The 27,445-nt window shown below is 40.2% G+C and overlaps 1 protein-coding gene across 1 annotated transcript in view; it reads right to left on the reverse strand.

The window, feature by feature from the left end:
• Window positions 1-1,260: 1,260 nt before the first annotated feature.
• LOC122805507 (transient receptor potential cation channel subfamily M member 2-like) overlaps window positions 1,261-27,445 on the reverse strand; it is a 914,064-nt gene continuing 887,879 nt past the window's right edge. The window contains exon 27 of the mRNA XM_044075701.1: window positions 1,261-1,476. The gene's annotated coding sequence lies outside the window, so the exon portion shown is untranslated. The remainder of the gene's footprint in view (window positions 1,477-27,445) is intronic.

Below are 27,445 nucleotides of genomic sequence, written 5' to 3' on the forward strand. Positions count from 1 at the left end.
TTACTTAACTGTGATACTTTATCTGTTACACAAATCCCCAGCACATCTACCTAACAGCTCTCCTACCAGTAACCCATCAGTTCATTTACTCCTGCAATGAGGAGTGAGAGCCACACCAATTTACTCATCCACTGAAGAGTGAGAGCCATGCCTATTCTCTTCCTGACCATTGTGAGAGCCTAATCCACTCATCCCAACAAGATTAGGTGTGGAGGAATAGGCTAACATGTATATCACATGTACTGAGCTAACTTCCCTCCCTGTTTAGCAGCTTCATAGGTGGGGTATGCTTGCTACCATACATGCTAACCTTCCTGGCTGTGTGGCTCCCTACTTGCACTGTGAATTTTCTTGGCCCATTGATGAGGATAATCGCCTACTATCCAGTAAGTGCTTTTAATAAAGCAAGTCAAACTACCTCCCTCTCCCAAGATGGGTGAGTTGACAATGGCCACTATGTTTCATTTACTTTTCATGCAATCAGCCTTTCAAGAAAGCTATCACGTGTTTAGCAAGTTTAAAAACTCAAGTCTGAAGGAGCAATCACAAATGAACAGAAGACTTACCATTTTCCTGATCACATTCTTGTGCTTGAGAGTGCTAATGTATCCCTAAACTAAACTCTTTCTACAGGTTTTTCTTATAAAATTTAACTTTCCAAACAACCGTGAATTATGGAAATGGAACACGGCATGTCTGCCATCATACTGTCTCAGTCAGTATGTCTGTCCAGGGCATACTGACATCATTATGGAAGTACTCCATAATTATTTAATTGAAAAATTGCTATGCAATTGTAAGTAATTAATTATCTGTCAGGCTGTTAATTTAATTATCAGTTAGGCAGAAAACTAATTACTATCAATTATTTAACAAATGGGAATCTTTTGCCCTTTCATAGTATTTATTTATTTATTTATTGGTGGGAAGCACTGAGGCTTCAGACAGGCAGAAAACTTAGCTGCTTTCTGTTTGGACACCAAAATACATCATCAAAATGCTTTGAGAATGTGTTGGCAGATGTTCAGCTTTCCATTTCCTTAATTCAAATTTGTTTTAAAAGTAAAATTTTAAAAGAAATGCCTGCATAAAAAGTTTAGTTTAGGGATAAGTTAGCGATTGCAAGTTCAAGGATGCTATTGGGAAAATGGTTAAATCTTCTGCTCACTTGTGATCACTCCTTCCAACTTGATCTTTAAATGTATTACTTTATGCAAGAATTTTCAATGTATAAAATAAAAACACAACAGCAGATGTGAATACAATGAATACTAGGTCTCTGTAATTCTTTAACTACAAAGATTTGATGTCATAGACTCTTCTTCATTTGATAATGAAATTTTGTGGAACTGAAGTGAAAAATTGCAAATATTCCTTCGTTATTCACACATTCAGAGAATGCAAAGACAGCAACAAACATCAAGTGTTTTTTCCACTTGATTTATAGTTTCTTCAGATGAGATACTAGTCAGACACCTGAAAAGTAAATAAACAAGATTAATGAACAGACCTAAATAATCCCAGCCAGGCAACTAACAAAATAAACAAAATTAATTCAAAACCCTGTATAATATATGACAGTGGCATACAACAATTTTACCATTTGTGAATGCTAGCATTTCCTGTGAGCTATATACTGACTTCCATTTTCATACACAGTGAGACAGAAAATGCTCACACTGGCCATACCACTCTCTCATTGCATATGCATTCCGTTATCACTCTCTGCTCCTCCTTACTACTCTTCTTTTACTTTAGCTGTTCTGACATCCTTACATCTTACTTAATTTACAGATTCCTTTTAATACAATACCTAGCTTGCAAAATATAACAACATAGTAGAAGTCACTCTAACAAAGGAGAATTCCATCTAATATGAAGGTATATATTACTCTATTTATAGAGTTTGTCTGGGTTATAGTGGCAGATAGGATGATACTGTGAATTGAAGCAGGGTTTCCATTAATGCAGTAGTAATTTACTATTTTCTAACCGCTTCCATAACAATGTTTCTAATGACATACTTCGGAAAATTGTTAGTGTGTATCAGTGTGTCTCTTTTTGTAATAAGCTGCCCAATTCTTAGAGGTTTCTTTGCCCCCTGTTACAGAAAAAGCCTTAGCTTCAGTTTTGTCTTTCACGCTCATATGACCACCCTGCAATCTTCACCACTTCAGTACTGTATTACTTCCTGGAGCATCTTTTATACTTGCTACAGCTGGTGCACACTATGCTTTTCCGCTACTTTCAGCTGCATCTCTTACTCCTTGGTAATCTTTCCCGTTAGAGCACTTCCTACTGCTTTTCATCCAAAACGTTTTCTTCAGCTACTCTTTTGTCTTCATTATATCTTTACTACCCATTTATTCGCATTCCTCCAATACTGTAGTTACTTTCCAGCATACACTTAACCTCAGTTCTCATCTTGTGACCCACTCAACAACTCTGACTATCTGATTACCACTATTTCTTTGTCGGTGTCTTCCTTCCTTAGCTGACTGACACACAACAAAAAGTCCATAAGTAAAAGCTGGCAGCCAGATGCAATGTCAGTAAGTCAACACTTTACAGAATCAACGCTCAGACCTTATAGCTACAGATAGGAAAAAAATGAATTTAATTTAGCCAAAGTTTAGTCAGGCAGCTTACAGGGTTTTTTGCAGTGTTCATAGTTCAGATGTGATTCCTTCTCACACACATTTCATGATCAAGTCCTCTTCAGTTGTACAAATTATGTAACCACCTCTTCATTACCATTGGCAGATTATGGCTTTCAGCCATTCTGACATTACCTCCATTCTTCTAGTGAACTTTCATCAAGTGTCATTAAATGACCATCCTGGCAAAACTGTCAAATGATCACATGGTATATCTGGTGGAAAAGGTGGATTGTTTTTTTATGCATGCAGTTACAGAAGTGCACAGCAAATTATGTAAGTAAGGGACAGAGGGATTAAGGTTACATGATCATAGAGTCACTGTCCCCTTTCTGTGAATGTGTGATATCAGAATTGTCTCGGCTGGAGTGCCTTCTGTTTGGAGTCTGCATGTCCTCCCTGCTTACGTGTGTTTTTTCTCTATGTACTCCAGCTTCCTCCCATGTTACAAAGACATGCATCTGGAGCATTTCTCACTGGGCCTCTGCTGAAAACTGACTTTGTTTCAAGTCAGACGTTCCTGGTAAACAAATGTTAAATAAAAAATAAAATATATAAATTCTCTATATATTTACTTAGACTCAATAAAAGGGGTGTGAGGGGGAAAGTCATTTGTTCCCTGCAAAAACACACACTTTTATGTGTACCCTTCAGGCTAGAGCCCCATTCACTCACACCGAGTTGAAGTAATACAGTTTCTTGATTGGTTTCTTATTGCTGGTGCAGGACTAGAGAGGCACACTACACCATTTACATTCAGTGCTAACTGCTCTAAACACAATGACAACGTCAAACAATTTTGATTGCATTATTTCATTAGCGCATGTATTAGGAGAATGTTTGACTGCAGTATTCCATTACAGCATGTACTAGCAGAATGCTCACCTGCAGTATTCCATTAGAGGATGTACCATCAGAATGTACGGCAGTGTTATTCCATTAGAGCATGTACCAGCAGAATGTTCAACTGTAGTATTCCATTACAGCATATACCAGCAGAATGTTTGGCTGTAGTATTCCATTAGAACATGTACCAGCAGAGTGTTAGACTGTAGTATTCTATTAGATCATGTACCAGCAGAATGTTAGACTGTAATATGCCATTAGAGCATGTACCAGCAGAATGTTCAACTGTAGTATTCCATTAGAGCATGTACCAGCAGAGTGTGTTAGACTGCAGTATTCCATTAGAGCATGTACCAGCAGAATGTATGACTGCAGTATTCCATTAGAACATCTGCCAGCAGAGTGTTAAATTGTAGTATTCCTTTACAGCATGTACCAGCAGAATGTTCTATTACAGTATTCCATTAGAGCATGTACCAGCAGAATGTTTGACTGTAATATTCCATTAGAACATGTACCAGCAGAGTGTTAAACTGTAGTATTCCATTAGAGCATGTACAGGCAGAATGTTCTACTGCAGTATTCCATTAGAGCATGTACCAGCAGAATGTTCGACTGCAGTATTCCATTAGAGCATGTACCACCAGAATGTACGATTGCAGTATTCCATTAGAGCATGTACCAGTAGTATGTTTAACTGTAGTATTCCATTAGAACATGTACTAGTGAATGTTCTACTGCAGTATTCCATTAGAGCATGTACCAGCAGAATGTTTGACTGCAGTATTCCATTAGAATATGTACCAGCAGAGTGTTCGACTGTAGAGTTACATTAGAGTATGTACCAGCAGAATGTTTGACTGTAGTATGCCATTAGAACATGTACCTCCAGAATGATTGACTGTAGTATTCCATTAGAACATGTACTAAGAGTGTTAAACTGTAGTATTCCATTAGAGTATGTACCAACGAATGTTCTACTGCAATATTCCATTACAGCATGTACCAGCAGAATGTTTGACTGCAGTATTCCATTAGAGCAGGTACCAGCAGAATGTTCAACTGTAGTATTCCATTACAGCATGTTCCAGCAGAATGTTCGGCTGTAGTATTCCATTAGAACATGTATCAGCAGAGTGTTAAACTGTAGTTTTCCATTAGAGCATGTACCAGCAGAATGTTCTACTGTAATATTTCATTAGAGCATGTACCAGCAGAATGTTTGACTGCAGTATTCCATCAGAGCAGGTACCAGCAGAATGTTCAACTGTAGTATTCCACTGGAGCATGTACCAGCAGAATTTTCAATTGTAGTATTCCATTCAAACATATACTAGCAGAGTGTTAGACTGTAGCATTCTATTAGATCATGTACTAGCAGAATGTTCAACTGTAGTATTCCATTACAGCATGTTCCAGCAGAATGTTCATGTACCAGCAGAAAGTTTGACTGCAGTATTCCATTAGAGCATGTACCAGCAGAATGTTCAACTGTAGTATTCCATTATGCATGTACCAGCAGAATGTTCAACTGTAGTATTCCATTAGAGCATGTACCAGCAGAATGTTCAACTGTAGTATTCCATTAGAGCATGTACAGGCAGAATGTTCTACTGTAATATTCCATTAGAGCATGTACCAGAATGTTTGACTGTAGTGTTCAATTAGAGCATGTACTAGCAGAATGTTCTACTGTAGTATTCCATTAGAGCATGTATCAGCAGAATGTTTGACTGTAGTATTCCATTAGAGCATGTACCAGCAGAATGTTCTACTGTAGTATTCAATTAGAGTATTCCATTAGAGCATGTACTAGCAGTAGTATTCCATTAGAGCATGTACCAGCAGAATGTTGACTAGACAGAGGTTCCATACATGTATGTCTGACAATCAGTAACTGTCAGATAGTATTGTAACTGCATGGGAAGTGTGCAGCAAAAAATGTAGAGAAAATCTGAAGCTGCTCTACTGATTCGCTTTATCTGTAACAAATTAAACCTTTTGTCTATCAGTTTAAATAATCAGCCTGGGATCTTCTTGTTGAGTTCTGTTGTTCATTTTTTTTCTTGTAAACTCCAAGGTCCAAATTTCAGTCCAAACCTAAACTCTTTGTGTGTGTCTGTGTGAGATTGCATTATGTGTTTGCATGTGTGCTTATATATGCACTTGTGTGTATTTGTTTATCTATGTGTGTGTAAGTATGTAGTTTTCATATTGTTCCTGTGGCTGCATAGGCTCTCTGTCTCCAATCTGGTTTCTTCCCATCTCTTTGACAGACCTAGGGGTATCATTCCACCAGCAAACAAAAATATATTTAGGAACTTATCAAGGGCAAACCTACTTCAGCTTGTAGAAGGCCTGTGTAAAATTCCAACAACACTAACAAAATAGACACAACTGAGAAGGGTTCCATATTCACCTCCACCTCCATTTAGGTGGGGGTTGGCATAATGGTTAAGGTCTTAACCTCAGGAAAACAAGGTACAGTGTTTGATTCTGCCCTTTGGTTATTGGCTAGGCTTGCAATAGTCTGCAGACAGCCTAATATTTACTTATGAACTTTATCAACTATAAACCCATGACTTAGGCAGCATCTAAACAACTGCATAAAAAAGACTCTTCCCAGCCACCCTAAATACAATGGTAAATTCAGGAATAAACTTCTCAGGTGGAGTATCCATATTAATAAACTGTTTACCAAGCAAAAAATAAATAAGGAAAAGGTGTAAGAAATCCCCATTCTGCTACATGAGGACCATGCTAAAATATACCAGCAAGCAGCCTGAGGCCTCTATTAGAAAATGTAAAGCAGAGTATGAGATTAAGGTTGTTACAGATACCAAAGGACACTACAAATCTTTATTCAGTTAGGCCAGAAAAGTAAGTAATAATGTCCAGCAATGCACTGAGTTTATCATTAATACCATCACAAATTCCATTATCAAGGATATCGTTAATGTGTCAGCTGACACATTTAGTGTTAACTTTAACCTGCTTACAATAGTTGTTACCCCCACTATCCCTGAAAATGTAGCCTTTCCAGAAATCACATTTTTAACCAAGGAATCCTTGTCAAAGGCTAAAATTAATACTTCCATTGGACCAGACAATATACCAAGATGTGTCTCACCAGTGAGAAGTATGTACTATCTGAGCATCTGCATAAATTGTTCAACTATTCAACCTCAGCCTATCTACAGAGTTTGTGTCTGATGCCAGGAGAACAGCTACTGTGACTCCTGTACATAACAGCAGCCTATCTATAGACCTGGGTAATTATAATCAACTCTATCAACCTTGTAGCAGAACTCATTTATCCAGACCAAGACAACTTAACTGAACTAGTCCCCATTAAATTTAGTTTTGTGAAGGGCAGGTCTTGTCTACTATCCGTTTCCTGATTCCAATATTCATGAAAAGGCTATAGAGGATGTATATAGTGATCATTGTATGCAGACTGTATAACTAGACCTGGCAAGATTTTTGACACTATCCCCGATACTGGCATTACTGAAAAATTTGACATAATAAATGTAAACCTCTGAACTGTCCACTGTATTGTAAATTGGTTAATCAACAGATCCCAAATTTACTGGTACCCTCCCTGAATGGAAAATTGCAAGTAGAAGGGTCAGAGTCAGCTCATGGCCAAATGGGTCCCTAGGCAGGTTAAGGGATCGACCCTCCAACAGCAGACACCACCTCCCCATGACATCCATTCCACTATCTCATTATTTGCGGATTTCTCCCCAGTTACCATAAACACTGCTCAAACCTGTCAGTGTGCATAGTATTTGCTTTACTTCTACAATGATTACAGATAATTGGATTCAATTTAAACTTTTATTTCAAATTTTATAGCACAAACACTGATAGTCATTTGCTAAACAAGACAATAAAGTCTCACAATGAAAATAGACTTACCATGAAGAGTAAACTTCTCTGTCCTTGAAACTCACATTCATTGAAACAGCGTTGAACCCACATTCAAAGAAAATGCATATCTGGCCAGAGTTGGATTAGGTTTACTTTTGGTCAGTTTTCAATCCAAAGTCCCCTTGCACTTACTTTAGGCACAAGCATACATGTATATGCTCTTCCATTCACTATACAAATTGTATTAAACTATATTCCATGTATAAAACAGTACCACTTGTTAGAGTATGTTTTAAATTTGTAGTTTCAAACATTTTTCTAGTAAGCAATAAAACAAAACATATGAACCAATAATGATGAAACTACCCATTTCAGAACATTTCAACCATAAATGGCCACCCAAGCTTATGTCATTATAATCCACCAATATCAGTACATATGCACAATCTCTGCAGAAGTAAAAGTCATTTCAATAATTCCACATTAAAGAAATCTGTAACTAATGAAGAGGTTGCTGCTGGCAAACAATTTTACATTTCAGTTTTTCATGTACAAATTCAGTGCCTGCTGCTCTTGAAGATTAAATTGCCTATGTTACATTAAAAAACTGGTAAGATGATAATATTGCAATAGGGAAATGGCTTGAAAACCAACAACAGGTTCATAGTTATCAGGCATCTCATCTAAAGGAGGCCACACTCAGGAGTGCAGAGCCCCCAGCCCCCCCCCCCCCATTAAAAGGCATTGCATTACCGCCAATCCATCTACATGGTATGGGAGTACAACCCACAGCCTTCTGCACCAAAGGCAAGTATGTTACCTGTTTTACTACTAACAGTGGTTTAAAATTCTATAGTACAAAAACTGATGACCATTTGCTAAACAAAACAGTTGCACATTGAAGATAGACATAGCATGAGCAACAGTAAACTTCTTTTCCCTTGAAACTTAAATGTACTGAAACCCAGTTTCTTGAAAATTCAATGAAACTCATATTTTTTAAAAACACAACAAAACCCACATTGCTTGAATATGCACACCTGATAATTGAGTGGTCTAGTAGTTGGTGTAGCAGATTCAGGCTCTGTTCCCTTGTAATTAATGTACAGGGTTTGAGCCTAAGCAAGTTAATTAAGTAACCTGTCAGCTGAACTAGGGATATTACACACACACGCACACACACACACACACACACACACACACACACACACACACACACACACACACACACACACACACACACACATGCAACTTTCTCTATACACTTGCATTCTGGTCGAGCAACAACGGATGCCAGTTATCGTAAGAATGTACTGGAGTTGAATTCCAAGAGAGTTGTTCCACATTTGAATTCTAAGTGAATAGCAATGGAAGAGAAGGAGAAAGTTAAATGTGTGTGTCCTGAAGGGAAGGGGAAAGTTAAGTGTGCCTGCATGAAGCATAGTGCATCTTTAAAGAAGAAATGTGAGATTTGTTAATTAAAATAAAATGCTGTGGCATCCCATGGCCAGTGCCTCCCCCAGCCAGTGGTCAGTCAGCAGGCCCTGGACAACTGCCTAGGTCATATAGTGCTGGATCAGATTCTAAGAGGGGTACAAAAGGGGTCTTGGCTGGGGCCTCTCCTGATCTAGTAAAACTGAACTAAACTTGAAATACCTTAGAAAATGAAAGTTGCAAAGTAAAACAAGATAAGAAGGCATTGTACACAGACCTCCAGAACTCTACTCAAAATAATCCTAAACTCTTCTGTTCATCTGTCAGTCACCAACTGTATCCTGGCCAGATCTCTCAACCAGCCCCTTCTTCACTTTTTCAAATAGACAGCACATCAACCCAATTCAACACTCATTTCTTATAGGCAGTTGCCTCTCAGATAACAAAAAGCACAATCCAACAACACTGTATTTACCTCCACCTCATACAAGGGCCAGCAAATATTTTCCTTTTGTCCTGCTACATCCTCCAATCTCCAAGTCACACTAATTAGAAGTTATGTACTCACCATAACGTTCCATCTGAGTAGGTGTATTCATTTGTCTGCAACCTGTGGGTTATGGATCCGATATCGGATCCGAACCGGCATGGTTTTCCAGCTATGGATCCGAGCTCTCAACTCCTCCCCTCACCCATAATGCCCTGCTCTCCCTACATGACCTCAGATCAAGTTTGCCATAAATCCGCATACCCTAGAAAGGGTAACACGTACTTTGCAGGAAACTGACAAGGCCAGGGGGATAGGAGGGCGGGATGGTTGCAGACAAATGAATACACCTACTCAGATGGAACGTTATGGTGAGTACATAACTTCTAAATCTGAAGTAGGAGATTCATTTGTCTGCAACCTGTGGGACAGAGTCCCCAGCTACCTGAATCTTGGGCGGCCATCATGGAAGCCAAAGGATGCTCTACCTCTAGATGTAATATCCAACTTGTAGTGGGAAATAAAGGTATGAGATGAAGCCCAAGTGGCTGCTGAACAAATGTCATCCAGAGGAATCCTAGCTTTAAAGGCCGCTGAAGTAGAAACTGACCGGGTTGAATGGGCATGTACTCCTCCGCAGGCCTTCCAGAAGCTTGATAAGCCAATAAGATGCACTGCGAAATCCAGCGTGATAAGGAGACTTTGGAAATTGGTTTACCCAAACTGAATTTAGCAAAGGAAATAAACAACTGGTCGGATTGCCTATGACCAGCTGTCCTGTTCAGATAAAATCTAAGTTGCCTGTGAACATCTAAGGAATGTAGCTTGTATTCACCTTTGTTTTGATATTTAGGAAAGAAAACAGGGAGGTTAATGGACTGATTAATATTTGCTTCAGAAGCTACCTTAGGAAGAAAGGACGGGTTGGTCCTGAGGTATACACGGTCCGGATGAAAGACCAAGTAAGGAGGCTTAACGGATAAGGCTTGAAGTTCTGAAACTCTTTTGGCCGAGGTAATGGCTACTAAAAAGGCCATCTTGAAAGATAAAAATTTTAAATCCACCGTAGCCGCAGGTTCGAAGGGGGGAGTGGTCAAGGCCTGAAGAACTAATGATAGGTCCCAAGGAGGAACCACTTGCTTCACAGGGGGTCTGAGGAGAAAAGTACCTTTTAGAAAAATCTTACTCAATTTGGCAGACATCAGAGGACTGGAGTCTTGACCAATATGATAGTGAGAAATTGCCGCAAGTTGCACTTTGACCGTAGAACTGCTGGCACCATTGTTAAAAAGAGTGGTTAGGAAGTCAAGCACCTGAGGAAGGGGAACTGTGAAGGGTCTAGACCTTGCCGCCCGCCCAAATGGAGAATCGGTTCCACTTGCTGCGGTAAACTTTCCTGGTAGATGGTTTATGAGCCGCTACCAGGATGGCCTTAACTGGAGACGAAATACCAGAAGTCCTGATTAGAGTGGAACTGGAGCAGCCAAGCAGTCAGCTTCAGGTTGTCCAGATTCGGGTTGATAGATGGGATGGGTGAGATATCAGATCCGAATGGGATCTAGAATCCAAGGAGGATTCACCGAGTGAGACCTTAGGAAGGGAACCAGATCTGTCGAGGCCAGTATGGGGCAATGAGAATCATTCTGCACCCCAACCGAGAGGCTTTCTGAAGAACTTGGAGCATCAGAGGCAAGGGGTAAGCATAAAGAAGACCGGGGGGCCAAGCATGCACCAGAGCATCTCTTGGGGTATCTCCGGGAGGAGGGATTAGAGCGAAAAAACTGTCGCACTTGGTGTTTGAGGGAGACGCAAAGAGATCGCAACAAGGAGTTCCCCACCGTGCGAAGATGCATTTCACTACCTGAGCATTGAGAGACCACTCGTAAGGGGAGAGAATGGTGCGACTGAGTTTGTCCGCAAGGATGTTGGACCGACCCAGAATATGCATTGCGATGAGAAAGCGGTTGGTGGAGATTGCCCATTCCCACACTCTCATGGCTTCTCGACAAAGATGGTAAGACCTGGTTCCCCCCTGTTTGTTGATATACCAGACGACAGACATGTTGTCCGACTGAATTGCAATAGTTCCCAAAGGGAGAAGGACCTGTAGTGCTTGCAATGCCAAGAGCACTGCTCTCATCTCTAGAACATTGATATGCAGTAAGGTCTCTGAATCGTTTCACGTGCCTTGGACGGTCCGGCCTGCAAAATGCCCCCCCCCACCCGAGGCGGGAGGCGTCCGTGGTCACCATGGCGAGAGGGGGAGAAGCACAAAAGGAGCGGCCTCCGTGGAGATGTTGTGAGTGAAGCCACCACAGGAGGGACCGCTTGCAAGCCTTGCTGATCGCAATGGGATGATGCTTAGGAAGAGCAAGATAAGACCACTGAACTAGGAGTGTCCATTGAAGGACCCGCATATTGAACCTGGCGAGAGGAAGAAGAGCTATCGCTGCTGCCATGGACCCTAGAGCCCTCAGGACCAACTCCGCCAGAACTGAGCTGGAGTGGAGGATGGCCCGCACCTGGAGCTGCAGATTCTGAATTCTGTCCACAGTGAGGAAGGCTCTTAACTGTCTCGTGTCTAACCTGGCACCTATAAAATCTATGAGCTGCGTAGGGGCTAGGTTGGACTTTTCTGCATTTATTGTGATGCCCAGACGGGGAGCTAGATGGAGAAAGGAATCTCGCGCCAATAACAGTAGATGCCTTGTTGGGGCGGTGAGGAGCCAGTCGTCCAGGTAAGGGAAGACCTGTACCCCCTGAAGCCTCAGGTGGGCCGCTACCACTGCTAATACTTTGGTGAACACCCTGGGGGCTGTGGTGAGACCAAATGGAAAGACCCGGAATTGGTAGTGACTGGCTCCCAGCCGGAAGCGGAGAAACCTCCTGGAGCGTCTGTCCATTAGGATATGGTAGTACACATCCTTGAGGTCTATAGAGCACATCCAGTGATTTTCTCCCAGAAGGGGGAGAATGGACTGTAAGGTAACCATTCGGAACTTCTCCTTGGGAACTGCCAGGTTCAAGAGTGAAAGGTCTAATATTGGTCTTAGATCCCCGCCTTTTGGCACTAAAAAGAACCTGGAGTAGAACCCTGATCCAATCTGGTCTGGGGGGACGGGCTGGATGGCTCTTTTCCTTAGCAGATGGCCAATTTCTGCTAAAGCAGCCTCCCACTGACCGGGTGGAACGTCGGGGAGGGACTTCAATTTTGGAATGTGATGAAATGGGATGAGGTATCCTCTGGATATGATGCGGAGGACCCAGCAGTCTGATGTTATGGACTCCCATGCCGCTAGGTGCTCTGAAAAACATCCCCCGACTGCCTCCAGAGTGGAGCAGCCGGGCAACCCTTCAGGGCTGCTGCGCGGGTCGTTCAGAGAAAGGTTCTCTGGACCCGAAGTTCCTGGGAGCCCCTCTGCCCCTGGGGCGGCGTCCTCCCTGTCCTCCTCTGCCATGGAAGGACTGGTTGTCCGGAGCGGGTTGGGACTGCTGCGACTTCCGGAACCACATCTTCTTCTGGCCCTTTTGGTTCCTAGAATAGGGCCTCTGGGGCACAGAGAAGCGGATTCCGACGGCAGACAGCATCTTCCCGTCCTTCTCGCTCTGGGTCAAAGTATCACGAACAGTTTTGCCAAAGAGGGCAGAACCATCGAAGGGAGCATTCGCGAATGACGCCTTGAAGGGCTCCGTGAAATTGCAATGATGGAGCCAGGCCTGACGTCTACTAACTAGGCCTGCCCCTGCAGCTCTAGCAGCTCCCTCCGTAGCATGGGACAGTAACCGCATAGAGGTATTAGTCACGGACCTGAGAGTGGCCATACGGGTGGAGTGCAACAATTTGTCCTCCTCCGACATGGACTCTGGGGGGGATGCAGCGTATTCCTTGATAAGATCGCGCTGCATCCTAATCACATGTGCCAGGTAGTTCAGCGCCCTCACTGAAAAGGTCGCTGAACTAAACATCCGCTTCCCCAAGCGGTCCATCATCTGAGACTCCTTGCTCGGGGGATGGACTGAGGGGCTCTCTTGAGCAAGTTCCTCTTGGTGGCTGCCGCCAACATGGCATCTACCGAGGCCCTTACTCCAGTGGGCACGGTCAGCCGGGGGACTAAGTATACGGTCTGGCCTTTTTGGAATTGGCTCCATGGTGTCCGGTTCCTTCCACGCCCTGGTGGTAATCAGGTCCACCAGGGGGTCGGCAGGAGGGGACACCCAAGAGGTAGACGGGCCTGCTTCAAATGCCTCCAAGAACACGGACTCGTCCGAGGAAGACTTGGGGGCAGACCACCCCCCTCTTATGCAAAGCATTTCCATGATGTCTCCAAAGGAGACATCCTCGGGGGGTGATCTTGGGGAGCCTTCCCCTTCCTCCAAATCCGTGTCTTCCGTGAGAGACTCAGGGGAGTCTATGTGCCTCCTTTTGCACGTATGCTTGCGAGGGCCATCCTCCGGGGGGCTGTCAGAGGACACCTCGCAAGCGGTGTCATGTTCCAAAGGAACAACTTGGGGCAAAAAGGCGGGCTGTCCCAGTGGCCGGATGGTGGAAGCCTGGCCCAGTGCAGATGGAGCGCGGGACGGAGCCGAAGCAAGTGCCGGGGGTCCAGAAACCCTCAACAGGGCCCTCTCCACTACATCAAAAGCCATGGGGGAGCCGACTTCGACCAAAGGATCCGACAATCGGCTCCCCCTAGGATCCGAAGAGTGGATCGGAGCTGGCACCGAAGCACTCGGATCCGAGGGGACAGTGCGCTCCGACACCGATGGCGCCGAAGGAGCACTGATCCCCCCGGACCCGAAGCTCGGATCCAGGCTCCAAGAGGTCGGATCCGAAGCACTCGAGGGCAGGGTCGGATCCGGCACTAGTACTATCGGCGCCGACCCACCCCGCCCGGCTGCTCGGCTCAACTGCTCAACCCGGTAGCGGGTCGGAGAAGGAGCAATAGGTTTAAAGAAAGGGGTCGAGCTCCCCCCCAGAGGGGGGGGGAGGCAAGAGCACTCCCATCTGCATCTGGGCCTGGATGAACCTTCTCATCATCCGGTCCAGATCAGCATCAGATAAACTGTACGTGACCTCGACGAGGCTACCGAGGTAGGCCTTGAGTGCCTCCTCGATAGCCTCGACGGAGATCGGGTCTCTCCTCCTCAGGTCCCGGAGAGAAGCACACAGGTGACCGGAGCTGAGGAGGGGGAGAACCAGCAGACAAGGAGGCCGGAGGAGAAACCGCTTGAGGCAGGGCCGAGACAGAGGTCTCGCCCACCGCTTATGGTGCTTCTCCTCCGTCCTTCTTGCTTCCCTCTCCTCCAAACCACTAGAGGGAGGTTGAGTCCCAGGTGGAGGAGGGGAGCCGAGAGGAGGGAACCAGAGACACGGTACCCCGAAGGAGCGGTAGCCGAAGCCGAGTCCGGGGGCAAAAGTCCCGCCATGACCAGCTTCGACCTCTGCTCCTTCAATGCCCTGGGGTTGAACCCTGCACAAATGGAACATCCAGAAGTGAGGTGTTCAACCCCAAGGCATCGAACGCACCGAGTGTGGCCATCAGCAGGGGAAAGCTTATGGCCACACTTGGAGCACTTCGAGAAAATTGCCTTAGGGGCCATATCAGACATAATTAAAGTCTTTTTTTTTTTTTTTTTTTTTTTAAAAGACAAACAATAAGTGATAACTAGCACACACACACAGGCCCCAAACAGTACACACAAACAAAAACTCCGAACCAGCGAGGGGAGGGAATTAAAATAAAGTTTTAAAATTAAGAATTTTAAACCAAAACTATCAAAACACTAAAGGGAACCTAATACAATCACTCAAAACTAACTACAAAAAGGTAATCAAACGCTTTATAAAGGATTTATAAAGACTTGGCTGAAGAGCTCAGACGATCCAATCTGGTTACCAGCGCGGCAAACTAGATCTGGGGTCATGTAGGGAGAGCAGGGCATTATGGGTGAGGGGAGGAGTTGAGAGCTCAGATCCATAGCTGGAAAACCATGCCGGTTCGGATCTGATATCGGATCCATAACCCACAGGTTGCAGACAAATGAATCTCCTACTTCAGATCAACAGTTACTCTTTCTCCTTCAATCCTGTACCAAATTTTAGCATCAAAAATTGATCTTACGTACTAATAAAACCTACCACTCCTGCCTCTGACAACTTGCCTGCTGAATACCTCATTATGACAGCTAATGTAATAGCATACCTTGTGCCTATCTTAATAAACTGCCTCATAAAAGAACATCAAGGACTAGGCTTATGGACAAAAACATACATCCTACCAGTACACAAAGGAAAGATCTCCACTGACCTTTGTAACTACAGACCTATTACCATAGTGTCCTCATTATCCAAGGTTCTGGAAAAATGTATCCAATACCAACTTCTGAAAGTCATCACTGACAATAAACTTCTGACACCCAAAATGCCCTTCTTGGTTTTATCACTAACATAACCAAAAACAGGAGTACAGTAAACATTACATCTGCAGAATTTTTTGACATTAAAAAGCATTGACAGTTTCCCATACAATGTTAATACAAAGCCTAGCCAGTGTGAGACTTGATCATACATCTCTGTCATGGTTTAATAGTTACTCCTCCAACAGAACACAAGTGATAAAATTAAAAAGCATTGACAGTTTCCCATACAATGTTAATACAAAGCCTAGCCAGTGTAAGACTTGATCATACATCTCTGTCATGGTTTAATAGTTACTCCACCAACAGAACACAAGTGATAAAATTAAAAAGCATTGACAGTTTCCCATACAATGTTAATACAAAGCCTAGCCAGTGTGAGACTTGATCATACATCTCTGTCATGGTTTAATAGTTACTCCTCCAACAGAACACAAGTGATAAAATTAAAAAGCACTGACAGTTTCCCATACAATGTTTATACAAAACCTAGCCAGTGTGAGACTTGATCATACATCTCTGTCATGGTTTAATAGTTACTCCTCCAACAGAACACAAGTGATAAAATTAAAAAGCATTGACAGTTTCCCATACGATGTTAATACAAAACCTAGCCAGTGTGAGACTTGATCATACATTTCTGTCAAGGTTTAATAGTTACTCCTCCAACAGAACACAAGTGATAAAATTAAAAAGCATTGACAGTTTCCCATACAATGTTAATACAAAGCCTAGCCAGTGTGAGACTTGATCATACATCTCTGTCATGGTTTAATAGTTACTCCTCCAACAGAACACAAGTGATAAAATTAAAAAGTGTTGACAGTTTCCCATACAATGTTAATACAAAGCCTAGCCAGTGTGAGACTTGATCATACATCTCTGTCATGGTTTAATAGTTACTCCTCCAACAGAACACAAGTGATAAAATTAAAAAGCATTGACAGTTTCCCATACAATGTTAATACAAAGCCTAGCCAGTGTAAGACTTGATCATACATCTCTGTCATGGTTTAATAGTTACTCCTCCAACAGAACACAAGTGATAAAATTAAAAAGCATTGACAGTTTCCCATACAATGTTAATACAAAGCCTAGCCAGTGTGAGACTTGATCATACATCTCTGTCATGGTTTAATAGTTACTCCTCCAACAGAACACAAGTGATAAAATTAAAAAGCATTGACAGTTTCCCATACAATGTTAATACAAAGCCTAGCCAGTGTGAGACTTGATCATACATCTCTGTCATGGTTTAATAGTTACTCCTCCAACAGAACACAAGTGATAAAATTAAAAGCATTGACAGTTTCCCATACAATGTTAATACAAAGCCTAGCCAGTGTGAGACTTGATCATACATCTCTGTCATGGTTTAATAGTTACTCCTCCAACAGAACACAAGTGATAAAATTAAAAGCATTGACAGTTTCCCATACAATGTTAATACAAAGCCTAGCCAGTGTGAGACTTGATCATACATCTCTGTCATGGTTTAATAGTTACTCCTCCAACAGAACACAAGTGATAAAATTAAAAAGCATTGACAGTTTCCCATACAATGTTAATACAAAGCCTAGCCAGTGTGAGACTTGATCATACATCTCTGTCATGGTTTAATAGTTACTCCTCCAACAGAACACAAGTGATAAAATTAAAAAGCATTGACAGTTTCCCATACAATGTTAATACAAAGCCTAGCCAGTGTGAGACTTGATCATACATCTCTGTCATGGTTTAATAGTTACTCCTCCAACAGAACACAAGTGATAAAATTAAAAGCATTGACAGTTTCCCATACAATGTTAATACAAAGCCTAGCCAGTGTGAGACTTGATCATACATCTCTGTCATGGTTTAATAGTTACTCCTCCAACAGAACACAAGTGATAAAATTAAAAGCATTGACAGTTTCCATACAATGTTAATACAAAGCCTAGCAGTGTGAGACTTGATCATACATCTCTCCAACAGAACACAAGTGATAAAATTAAAAATTGACAGTCCATACAATGTTAATACAAAGCCTAGCCAGTGTGAGACTTGATCATACATCTCTGTCATGGTTTAATAGTTACTCCTCCAACAGAACACAAGTGATAAAATTAAAAGCATTGACAGTTTCCCATACAATGTTAATACAAAGCCTAGCCAGTCTGAGACTTGATCATACATCTCTGTCATGGTTTAATAGTTACTCCTCCAACAGAACACAAGTGATAAAATTAAAAAGCATTGACAGTTTCCCATACAATGTTAATACAAAGCCTAGCCAGTGTGAGACTTGATCATACATCTCTGTCATGGTTTAATAGTTACTCCTCCAACAGAACACAAGTGATAAAATTAAAAGCATTGACAGTTTCCCATACAATGTTAATACAAAGCCTAGCCAGTGTGAGACTTGATCATACATCTCTGTCATGGTTTAATAGTTACTCCTCCAACAGAACACAAGTGATAAAATTAAAAGCATTGACAGTTTCCCATACAATGTTAATACAAAGCCTAGCCAGTGTGAGACGTGATCATACATCTCTGTCATGGTTTAATAGTTACTCCTCCAACAGAACACAAGTGATAAAATTAAAAGCATTGACAGTTTCCCATACAATGTTAATACAAAGCCTAGCCAGTGTGAGACTTGATCATACATCTCTGTCATGGTTTAATAGTTACTCCTCCAACAGAACACAAGTGATAAAATTAAAAGCATTGACAGTTTCCCATACAATGTTAATACAAAGCCTAGCCAGTGTGAGACTTGATCATACATCTCTGTCATGGTTTAATAGTTACTCCTCCAACAGAACACAAGTGATAAAATTAAAAGCATTGACAGTTTCCCATACAATGTTAATACAAAGCCTAGCCAGTGTGAGACTTGATCATACATCTCTGTCATGGTTTAATAGTTACTCCTCCAACAGAACACAAGTGATAAAATTAAAAAGCATTGACAGTTTCCCATACAATGTTAATACAAAGCCTAGCCAGTGTGAGACTTGATCATACATCTCTGTCATGGTTTAATAGTTACTCCTCCAACAGAACACAAGTGATAAAATTAAAAGCATTGACAGTTTCCCATACAATGTTAATACAAAGCCTAGCCAGTGTGAGACTTGATCATACATCTCTGTCATGGTTTAATAGTTACTCCTCCAACAGAACACAAGTGATAAAATTAAAAAGCATTGACAGTTTCCCATACAATGTTAATACAAAGCCTAGCCAGTGTGAGACTTGATCATACATCTCTGTCATGGTTTAATAGTTACTCCTCCAACAGAACACAAGTGATAAAATTAAAAGCATTGACAGTTTCCCATACAATGTTAATACAAAGCCTAGCCAGTGTGAGACTTGATCATACATCTCTGTCATGGTTTAATAGTTACTCCTCCAACAGAACACAAGTGATAAAATTAAAAGCATTGACAGTTTCCCATACAATGTTAATACAAAGCCTAGCCAGTGTGAGACTTGATCATACATCTCTGTCATGGTTTAATAGTTACTCCTCCAACAGAACACAAGTGATAAAATTAAAAAGCATTGACAGTTTCCCATACAATGTTAATACAAAGCCTAGCCAGTGTGAGACTTGATCATACATCTCTGTCATGGTTTAATAGTTACTCCTCCAACAGAACACAAGTGATAAAATTAAAAAGCATTGACAGTTTCCCATACAATGTTAATACAAAGCCTAGCCAGTGTGAGACTTGATCATACATCTCTGTCATGGTTTAATAGTTACTCCTCCAACAGAACACAAGTGATAAAATTAAAAAGCATTGACAGTTTCCCATACAATGTTAATACAAAGCCTAGCCAGTGTGAGACTTGATCATACATCTCTGTCATGGTTTAATAGTTACTCCTCCAACAGAACACAAGTGATAAAATTAAAAAGCATTGACAGTTTCCCATACAATGTTAATACAAAGCCTAGCCAGTGTGAGACTTGATCATACATCTCTGTCATGGTTTAATAGTTACTCCTCCAACAGAACACAAGTGATAAAATTAAAAGCATTGACAGTTTCCCATACAATGTTAATACAAAGCCTAGCCAGTGTGAGACTTGATCAAAAAGCATTGACAGTTTCCCATACAATGTTAATACAAAGCCTAGCCAGTGTGAGACTTGATCATACATCTCTGTCATGGTTTAATAGTTACTCCTCCAACAGAACACAAGTGATAAAATTAAAAGCATTGACAGTTTCCCATACAATGTTAATACAAAGCCTAGCCAGTGTGAGACTTGATCATACATCTCTGTCATGGTTTAATAGTTACTCCTCCAACAGAACACAAGTGATAAAATTAAAAAGCATTGACAGTTTCCCATACAATGTTAATACAAAGCCTAGCCAGTGTGAGACTTGATCATACATCTCTGTCATGGTTTAATAGTTACTCCTCCAACAGAACACAAGTGATAAAATTAAAAAGCATTGACAGTTTCCCATACAATGTTAATACAAAGCCTAGCCAGTGTGAGACTTGATCATACATCTCTGTCATGGTTTAATAGTTACTCCTCCAACAGAACACAAGTGATAAAATTAAAAGCATTGACAGTTTCCCATACAATGTTAATACAAAGCCTAGCCAGTGTGAGACTTGATCATACATCTCTGTCATGGTTTAATAGTTACTCCTCCAACAGAACACAAGTGATAAAATTAAAAAGCATTGACAGTTTCCCATACAATGTTAATACAAAGCCTAGCCAGTGTGAGACTTGATCATACATCTCTGTCATGGTTTAATAGTTACTCCTCCAACAGAACACAAGTGATAAAATTAAAAGCATTGACAGTTTCCCATACAATGTTAATACAAAGCCTAGCCAGTGTGAGACTTGATCATACATCTCTGTCATGGTTTAATAGTTACTCCTCCAACAGAACACAAGTGATAAAATTAAAAAGCATTGACAGTTTCCCATACAATGTTAATACAAAGCCTAGCCAGTGTGAGACTTGATCATACATCTCTGTCATGGTTTAATAGTTACTCCTCCAACAGAACACAAGTGATAAAATTAAAAGCATTGACAGTTTCCCATACAATGTTAATACAAAGCCTAGCCAGTGTGAGACTTGATCATACATCTCTGTCATGGTTTAATAGTTACTCCTCCAACAGAACACAAGTGATAAAATTAAAAGCATTGACAGTTTCCCATACAATGTTAATACAAAGCCTAGCCAGTGTGAGACTTGATCATACATCTCTGTCATGGTTTAATAGTTACTCCTCCAACAGAACACAAGTGATACAATTAAAAGCATTGACAGTTTCCCATACAATGTTAATACAAAGCCTAGCCAGTGTGAGACTTGATCATACATCTCTGTCATGGTTTAATAGTTACTCCTCCAACAGAACACAAGTGATAAAATTAAAAGCATTGACAGTTTCCCATACAATGTTAATACAAAGCCTAGCCAGTGTGAGACTTGATCATACATCTCTGTCATGGTTTAATAGTTACTCCTCCAACAGAACACAAGTGATAAAATTAAAAAGCATTGACAGTTTCCCATACAATGTTAATACAAAGCCTAGCCAGTGTGAGACTTGATCATACATCTCTGTCAAGGTTTAATAGTTACGCCTCCAACAGAACACAAGTGATAAAATTAAAAACCATTGACAGTTTCCCATACAATGTTAATACAAAGCCTAGCCAGTGTGAGACTTGATCATACATCTCTGTCATGGTTTAATAGTTACTCCTCCAACAGAACACAAGTGATAAAATTAAAATCCATTGACAGTTTCCCATGCAATGTTAATACAAAGCCTAGCCAGTGTGAGACTTGATCATACATCTCTGTCATGGTTTAATAGTTACTCCTCCAACAGAACACAAGTGATAAAATTAAAAGCATTGACAGTTTCCCATACAATGTTAATACAAAGCCTAGCCAGTGTGAGACTTGATCATACATCTCTGTCATGGTTTAATAGTTACTCCTCCAACAGAACACAAGTGATAAAATTAAAAAGCATTGACAGTTTCCCATACAATGTTAATACAAAGCCTAGCCAGTGTGAGACTTGATCATACATCTCTGTCATGGTTTAATAGTTACTCCTCCAACAGAACACAAGTGATAAAATTAAAAAGCATTGACAGTTTCCCATACAATGTTAATACAAAGCCTAGCCAGTGTGAGACTTGATCATACATCTCTGTCATGGTTTAATAGTTACTCCTCCAACAGAACACAAGTGATAAAATTAAAAGCATTGACAGTTTCCCATACAATGTTAATACAAAGCCTAGCCAGTGTGAGACTTGATCATACATCTCTGTCATGGTTTAATAGTTACTCCTCCAACAGAACACAAGTGATAAAATTAAAAAGCATTGACAGTTTCCCATACAATGTTAATACAAAGCCTAGCCAGTGTGAGACTTGATCATACATCTCTGTCATGGTTTAATAGTTACTCCTCCAACAGAACACAAGTGATAAAATTAAAAGCATTGACAGTTTCCCATACAATGTTAATACAAAGCCTAGCCAGTGTGAGACTTGATCATACATCTCTGTCATGGTTTAATAGTTACTCCTCCAACAGAACACAAGTGATAAAATTAAAAGCATTGACAGTTTCCCATACAATGTTAATACAAAGCCTAGCCAGTGTGAGACTTGATCATACATCTCTGTCATGGTTTAATAGTTACTCCTCCAACAGAACACAAGTGATAAAATTAAAAGCATTGACAGTTTCCCATACAATGTTAATACAAAGCCTAGCCAGTGTGAGACTTGATCATACATCTCTGTCATGGTTTAATAGTTACTCCTCCAACAGAACACAAGTGATAAAATTAAAAGCATTGACAGTTTCCCATACAATGTTAATACAAAGCCTAGCCAGTGTGAGACTTGATCATACATCTCTGTCATGGTTTAATAGTTACTCCTCCAACAGAACACAAGTGATAAAATTAAAAGCATTGACAGTTTCCCATACAATGTTAATACAAAGCCTAGCCAGTGTGAGACTTGATCATACATCTCTGTCATGGTTTAATAGTTACTCCTCCAACAGAACACAAGTGATAAAATTAAAAGCATTGACAGTTTCCCATACAATGTTAATACAAAGCCTAGCCAGTGTGAGACTTGATCATACATCTCTGTCATGGTTTAATAGTTACTCCTCCAACAGAACACAAGTGATAAAATTAAAAGCATTGACAGTTTCCCATACAATGTTAATACAAAGCCTAGCCAGTGTGAGACTTGATCATACATCTCTGTCATGGTTTAATAGTTACTCCTCCAACAGAACACAAGTGATAAAATTAAAAAGCATTGACAGTTTCCCATACAATGTTAATACAAAGCCTAGCCAGTGTGAGACTTGATCATACATCTCTGTCATGGTTTAATAGTTACTCCTCCAACAGAACACAAGTGATAAAATTAAAAAGCATTGACAGTTTCCCATACAATGTTAATACAAAGCCTAGCCAGTGTGAGACTTGATCATACATCTCTGTCATGGTTTAATAGTTACTCCTCCAACAGAACACAAGTGATAAAATTAAAAAGCATTGACAGTTTCCCATACAATGTTAATACAAAGCCTAGCCAGTGTGAGACTTGATCATACATCTCTGTCATGGTTTAATAGTTACTCCTCCAACAGAACACAAGTGATAAAATTAAAAAGCATTGACAGTTTCCCATACAATGTTAATACAAAGCCTAGCCAGTGTGAGACTTGATCATACATCTCTGTCATGGTTTAATAGTTACTCCTCCAACAGAACACAAGTGATAAAATTAAAAAGCATTGACAGTTTCCCATACAATGTTAATACAAAGCCTAGCCAGTGTGAGACTTGATCATACATCTCTGTCATGGTTTAATAGTTACTCCTCCAACAGAACACAAGTGATACAATTCAAAAGCATTGACAGTTTCCCATACAATGTTAATACAAAGCCTAGCCAGTGTGAGACTTGATCATACATCTCTGTCATGGTTTAATAGTTACTCCTCCAACAGAACACAAGTGATAAAATTAAAAGCATTGACAGTTTCCCATACAATGTTAATACAAAGCCTAGCCAGTGTGAGACTTGATCATACATCTCTGTCATGGTTTAATAGTTACTCCTCCAACAGAACACAAGTGATAAAATTAAAAAGCATTGACAGTTTCCCATACAATGTTAATACAAAGCCTAGCCAGTGTGAGACTTGATCATACATCTCTGTCATGGTTTAATAGTTACTCCTCCAACAGAACACAAGTGATAAAATTAAAAGCATTGACAGTTTCCCATACAATGTTAATACAAAGCCTAGCCAGTGTGAGACTTGATCATACATCTCTGTCATGGTTTAATAGTTACTCCTCCAACAGAACACAAGTGATAAAATTAAAAGCATTGACAGTTTCCCATACAATGTTAATACAAAGCCTAGCCAGTGTGAGACTTGATCATACATCTCTGTCATGGTTTAATAGTTACTCCTCCAACAGAACACAAGTGATAAAATTAAAAGCATTGACAGTTTCCCATACAATGTTAATATAAAGCCTAGCCAGTGTGAGACTTGATCATACATCTCTGTCATGGTTTAATAGTTACTCCTCCAACAGAACACAAGTGATAAAATTAAAAAGCATTGACAGTTTCCCATACAATGTTAATACAAAGCCTAGCCAGTGTGAGACTTGATCATACATCTCTGTCATGGTTTAATAGTTACTCCTCCAACAGAACACAAGTGATAAAATTAAAAGCATTGACAGTTTCCCATACAATGTTAATACAAAGCCTAGCCAGTGTGAGACTTGATCATACATCTCTGTCATGGTTTAATAGTTACTCCTCCAACAGAACACAAGTGATAATATTAAAAGCATTGACAGTTTCCCATACAATGTTAATACAAAGCCTAGCCAGTGTGAGACTTGATCATACATCTCTGTCATGGTTTAATAGTTACTCCTCCAACAGAACACAAGTGATAAAATTAAAAAGCATTGACAGTTTCCCATACAATGTTAATACAAAGCCTAGCCAGTGTGAGACTTGATCATACATCTCTGTCATGGTTTAATAGTTACTCCTCCAACAGAACACAAGTGATAAAATTAAAAAGCATTGACAGTTTCCCATACAATGTTAATACAAAGCCTAGCCAGTGTGAGACTTGATCATACATCTCTGTCATGGTTTAATAGTTACTCCTCCAACAGAACACAAGTGATAAAATTAAAAAGCATTGACAGTTTCCCATACAATGTTAATACAAAACCTAGCCAGTGTGAGACTTGATCATACATCTCTGTCATGGTTTAATAGTTACTCCTCCAACAGAACACAAGTGATAAAATTAAAAGCATTGACAGTTTCCCATACAATGTTAATACAAAGCCTAGCCAGTGTGAGACTTGATCATACATCTCTGTCATGGTTTAATAGTTACTCCTCCAACAGAACACAAGTGATAAAATTGAAAAGCATTGACAGTTTCCCATACAATGTTAATACAAAGCCTAGCCAGTGTGAGACTTGATCATACATCTCTGTCATGGTTTAATAGTTACTCCTCCAACAGAACACAAGTGATAAAATTAAAAAGCATTGACAGTTTCCCATACAATGTTAATACAAAGCCTAGCCAGTGTGAGACTTGATCATACATCTCTGTCATGGTTTAATAGTTACTCCTCCAACAGAACACAAGTGATAAAATTAAAAAGCATTGACAGTTTCCCATACAATGTTAATACAAAGCCTAGCCAGTGTGAGACTTGATCATACATCTCTGTCATGGTTTAATAGTTACTCCTCCAACAGAACACAAGTGATAAAATTAAAAGCATTGACAGTTTCCCATACAATGTTAATACAAAGCCTAGCCAGTGTGAGACTTGATCATACATCTCTGTCATGGTTTAATAGTTACTCCTCCAACAGAACACAAGTGATAAAATTAAAAGCATTGACAGTTTCCCATACAATGTTAATACAAAGCCTAGCCAGTGTGAGACTTGATCATACATCTCTGTCATGGTTTAATAGTTACTCCTCCTACAGAACACAAGTGATAAAATTAAAAGCATTGACAGTTTCCCATACAATGTTAATACAAAGCCTAGCCAGTGTGAGACTTGATCATACATCTCTGTCATGGTTTAATAGTTACTCCTCCAACAGAACACAAGTGATAAAATTAAAAGCATTGACAGTTTCCCATACAATGTTAATACAAAGCCTAGCCAGTGTGAGACTTGATCATACATCTCTGTCATGGTTTAATAGTTACTCCTCCAACAGAACACAAGTGATAAAATTAAAAGCATTGACAGTTTCCCATACAATGTTAATACAAAGCCTAGCCAGTGTGAGACTTGATCATACATCTCTGTCATGGTTTAATAGTTACTCCTCCAACAGAACACAAGTGATAAAATTAAAAAGCATTGACAGTTTCCCATACAATGTTAATACAAAGCCTAGCCAGTGTGAGACTTGATCATACATCTCTGTCATGGTTTAATAGTTACTCCTCCAACAGAACACAAGTGATAAAATTAAAAAGCATTGACAGTTTCCCATACAATGTTAATACAAAGCCTAGCCAGTGTGAGACTTGATCATACATCTCTGTCATGGTTTAATAGTTACTCCTCCAACAGAACACAAGTGATAAAATTAAAAGCATTGACAGTTTCCCATACAATGTTAATACAAAGCCTAGCCAGTGTGAGACTTGATCATACATCTCTGTCATGGTTTAATAGTTACTCCTCCAACAGAACACAAGTGATAAAATTAAAAGCATTGACAGTTTCCCATACAATGTTAATACAAAGCCTAGCCAGTGTGAGACTTGATCATACATCTCTGTCATGGTTTAATAGTTACTCCTCCAACAGAACACAAGTGATAAAATTAAAAGCATTGACAGTTTCCCATACAATGTTAATACAAAGCCTAGCCAGTGTGAGACTTGATCATACATCTCTGTCATGGTTTAATAGTTACTCCTCCAACAGAACACAAGTGATAAAATTAAAAAGCATTGACAGTTTCCCATACAATGTTAATACAAAGCCTAGCCAGTGTGAGACTTGATCATACATCTCTGTCATGGTTTAATAGTTACTCCTCCAACAGAACACAAGTGATAAAATTAAAAGCATTGACAGTTTCCCATACAATGTTAATACAAAACCTAGCCAGTGTGAGACTTGATCATACATCTCTGTCATGGTTTAATAGTTACTCCTCCAACAGAACACAAGTGATAAAATTAAAAGCATTGACAGTTTCCCATACAATGTTAATACAAAACCTAGCCAGTGTGAGACTTGATCATACATCTCTGTCATGGTTTAATAGTTACTCCTCCAACAGAACACAAGTGATAAAATTAAAAGCATTGACAGTTTCCCATACAATGTTAATACAAAGCCTAGCCAGTGTGAGACTTGATCATACATCTCTGTCATGGTTTAATAGTTACTCCTCCAACAGAACACAAGTGATAAAATTAAAAAGCATTGACAGTTTCCCATACAATGTTAATACAAAGCCTAGCCAGTGTGAGACTTGATCATACATCTCTGTCATGGTTTAATAGTTACTCCTCCAACAGAACACAAGTGATAAAATTAAAAAGCATTGACAGTTTCCCATACAATGTTAATACAAACCCT

Source organism: Protopterus annectens, chromosome 6.part1 (genome assembly GCF_019279795.1).
Source record: "Protopterus annectens isolate FY-2018-M chromosome 6.part1, PAN1.0, whole genome shotgun sequence".
Taxonomy (NCBI): Eukaryota; Metazoa; Chordata; order Ceratodontiformes; family Protopteridae; genus Protopterus; species Protopterus annectens.